The sequence below is a fragment of the Mus musculus genome, chromosome 12, assembly GCF_000001635.26.
Source record: "Mus musculus strain C57BL/6J chromosome 12, GRCm38.p6 C57BL/6J".
NCBI lineage: Eukaryota > Metazoa > Chordata > Mammalia > Rodentia > Muridae > Mus > Mus musculus.
Genome location: NC_000078.6, coordinates 117,832,208 through 117,835,877, shown reverse-complemented (window position 1 = coordinate 117,835,877; position 3,670 = coordinate 117,832,208). Strand labels below are relative to the sequence as shown.

Below are 3,670 nucleotides of genomic sequence, written 5' to 3'. Positions count from 1 at the left end.
CATATCTAAGAATAGGATGCTATGCAGAAGAAACACAAACAGAAGTAGAGTTCTTTGAAACCAAGATTCTAATAGCTCAAATAAAGTGTTCAGTGAAAGGCTCAAGAAATTCCCTAAGCAGTTGAGCAAAAAAAGAAAGAGATGAAACATGAAGAAATGTGTTGAGTTAATGCAGACGTTTCAACATTTGACCTTAGGAAATTCAGAATAAAGAAACAGAAAGGCCCTTTTCACTGCCGGACTCCAATGAGGTTGCACGTGTGAGGTCTGTCCACTGCAGTCAACATGTGATACATCACCTCTTATCTGCTGGCTGCCCTTGGGGGCAACTCCTCTCCGAGCGCTGAAGACATCAATTAGACAGCGTGGTCATCGAGGCAGATGACGACCGGCTCAACAAAGTCATCAGTGAGCTGAATGAAAAAAACATTTGAGGATGTCATTGCTCAGGGTGTTGGCAAGCTGGCCAGTGTGCCTGCTGTCGGCTGGCCCTGGCTGTGAACCTCCTGCTGCATGCCCCACTCCCCGGCAACCTCCACCCCCTCAACCCTCCAACCCTTCCCCCACCCTCCCCACCCCTGCTGCAGCAAAGATGAGAGAAGAAGGAGGAGTCTGAAGAGTAGGATGATGGCATGGGATTTGGCTTGTTTGATTAAATTCCTGCTCCCTTGCAAATAAAGCCTTCTTATGTTAAGGGGGGGGGGGCTGGGTGGAGAAAGGAAGGAAGGAAGGAAGGAAGGAAGGAAGGAAGGAAGGAAGGAAGGAAGGAAGAAGGAAGGAAGGAAGGAAGGGGCAAGTATATAGACAAGCAAATGATGTAGATAAATGATAGACAGACACATGCATAAATAAACAGCAGTCTAGAATTAAATAACACAAATCTTCAGACTCTATGAATCTATTAACACTAGGCTGGAGAGACAGCTCAGCAGTTAAATGCATTTGCTGCTCTTTCAGAGGATTCTAGATCTGTTCCCAGTGCTCATGTGGAGCAGCTCACAGCTGACTCTTAACTCTATCTCCCGGGGATTCAATGCCCTCTTCTGGCCTCAGTAGGCACTGCACTTATGTGCCCCAACCCCACCCACCCCACCCCCCCGCATGCATACACACAGAAATAAGAATAAAAATAATTTAAACAAGATCTACTAACTTCAAATCATTACAAAACTTCAGAACACAAGGTGTAAAGGATTCTAAAACTTTTCAGGAAGAATATATTATCCTAAGTCTCTGAACATATCAATTTGCTCAGCAGCTAGTAGGGATATGTAAGAGAGCAGAGGTGAGGCTTAACCTTCTGGTTCTCATCACGTCCAGGTCTGGGACATGACTGAGAGCATCAGGCTACTGGCTGAGGAGGTGAGCAGGAAATGGGAGTCCTCTGAGCACCTGGATCTCATGAGTCCTCATCACTGCCTCTGACGGCTGAGGGAGACTGAAGCTGAGTGTGTAGAATAATGTGTGTGAGCTAGTCCAGAGCTGAGCTAACCTCTCCATGCTCCTGGAGAACTCTTATAGGGATCTGCACAATTGAAAGGGCACACAATAATGCTAAAGCCCTAGTTGAGTGGTAGAGAGAGCATGATCACACAGCAGAGTCTCCCATGAGTACACCACAGCTCTCCACTTACTGCAGAAGCGAGGAAGCACTATCAGGAAGACATCCAAGAACTTAATAAAGTTGAAGTCATCAGCCACAATCCCCAGTAGTTATGGAACTCTAGCAAGAAAACAAGCAAATCAGAGAATTGCAACAAGAGAAAAAGAACTGTGAACATCCTTGGACTTGGATGAGCTCCCATCTGCCTTGTGCCTTGGAACTAATGATGAGCGTACTCAAGAGCAAACTGCTAATGGCTAGTGAAAAGATGACCCAGGTATACAAGAGCAACGCGCTAAAAAGGTGCAAGCACAAGTTGGTCAGATCATGGGGAGGCAGCAGCAATGAGGGAAGCCATTGAAGCTGACAACCATCTCAGGAAAGAGTGGCTCCTGAGAATCTTTATCTAGAAGCTGATAGAAACAGATGCACGGACCCACAGCCAACATCAGGTGGAGCTCGGGGAGTCTCGTGGAAGAGTGGAGGATAGAACTGAGTGAGCTGCAGGGGTCAAGAACACCACATAAAGACCTATAGAGTCAACTAACCTGGGCCAGGGTGAGGTCACTGAGACTGAACCACCAACCAAAGAGAATGCAGGGGTTGAACCTGCGGATGTACAGAGATGTGGACATTTCTGGTTTCTTTGCAGACTCAGTGAACAACAGAACTGGCTTTTCCTCTTCCGCACCTGTTGTTTAAGAATACTAGACAGTTGACATTCTTAATATAACAAGATAGGGATGGTCATCTCTAAGTAAATTTGAAATTCTTCTGGCTCATGGAATTCCTTTGTTTTTATTTAAGAAATTGTAGTATCTAAAAAATAAGTGCAAATTCTAAAAACAAAGTTCATTTGGTCTTCATAACCAGTAGGATTTTATTTACAACCTGGGGCTCAGAAAAGGGCAGTGGAAGCATGCCTCCACAGACAATTAAAATAAAAGGATAAAATATTGTGAAATACACGTTAACACCATGTATTGACTACACATTAAAATTAGTTATCTTCAGGTCTGGAGTGAAGCTGGCCCAAGAGAGAACCCTGGTGTGGTAAGGAAGTAGAGCTGTAAGGTGACTCTCCCCAAGCCTTTGGAATGCTTGAGTGTATGTTCCAAGCCCCAGGTGGCAGACATGGAGTTGTAGGATTTCCTGTTTTCCTTGCTGGATTTTGGTTTTGCTTTGATATCATTTCACATTATGCTCTGATTCTTCCATTTGGAATAAGAACGTTTACTCTGCACCATTATATGCTAGCAGGTGTGTCATGTTTACAGCTTTATATGAGCTCACAGCTAAGACACTGGACTTCTTTTTTTTTTTAAGATTTATTTATTTTATATATGTGAGTACACTGTCGCTGTCTCCAGACACACCAGAAGACAGCATTGGATTCCATTACAGGTGGTTGTGACCTACCATGTGGCTGCTGGGAATTGAACTCAGGACCTCTGGAAGAACAGTCAGTGCTATTAACAACTGAGCCATCTCTCCAGCCTGACACTGGACTTTTGAAGCATTGTAATTCTCAAAAAGTATGGAGACCTTTGAAATTGGATGGGATACATGTTATATTATAACACCTTCATGAGCCTATGCAGACAATGGATGGAAAGTTATGGCTTAAAAGGTGATGTTTTGGGATGTCAAGTTGTCAGTTTGACAGATGTTATCAGGGAGAAGCATTCTGGGCATGCCTGTGGGAGGTTGCTTTATTGCTTTAACCGAGGTGGGAAGATACAGCTGCTGTAAATGTCACGGTTCTCTGCCTGGGAGCCTGGACCACATAACTGGAGGAGAGCTGAGCAGCAGCCGGCATGCCTTCGTCTGTCCACCCTGTCTCCTGACATACACTGGATGACTGGCAGCTCAAGTTCCTACTGCTTCCACTCCCCATGGTGAGCCAGATAAGCCCTTCCTCTCTTAAGCTGCTTCTGCCAGAGGATTTTATCCCAAGCTGTGATGCAATAGTATAGTGTTTCACTTCTGCAAGGCAAAAACATTTTGGAGGTTATTCCTTTGACAATAGGGTTTATACATGGCCTTTGTACACTGCATGCTTTGAAT

General features: G+C 44.7%; 1 pseudogene; it reads left to right on the top strand.

Moving 5' to 3' along the window:
* Positions 1-285: 285 nt before the first annotated feature.
* On the top strand, positions 286-656 carry Gm52010 (annotated as a pseudogene).
* The last annotated feature ends 3,014 nt before the right edge of the window (positions 657-3,670 follow it).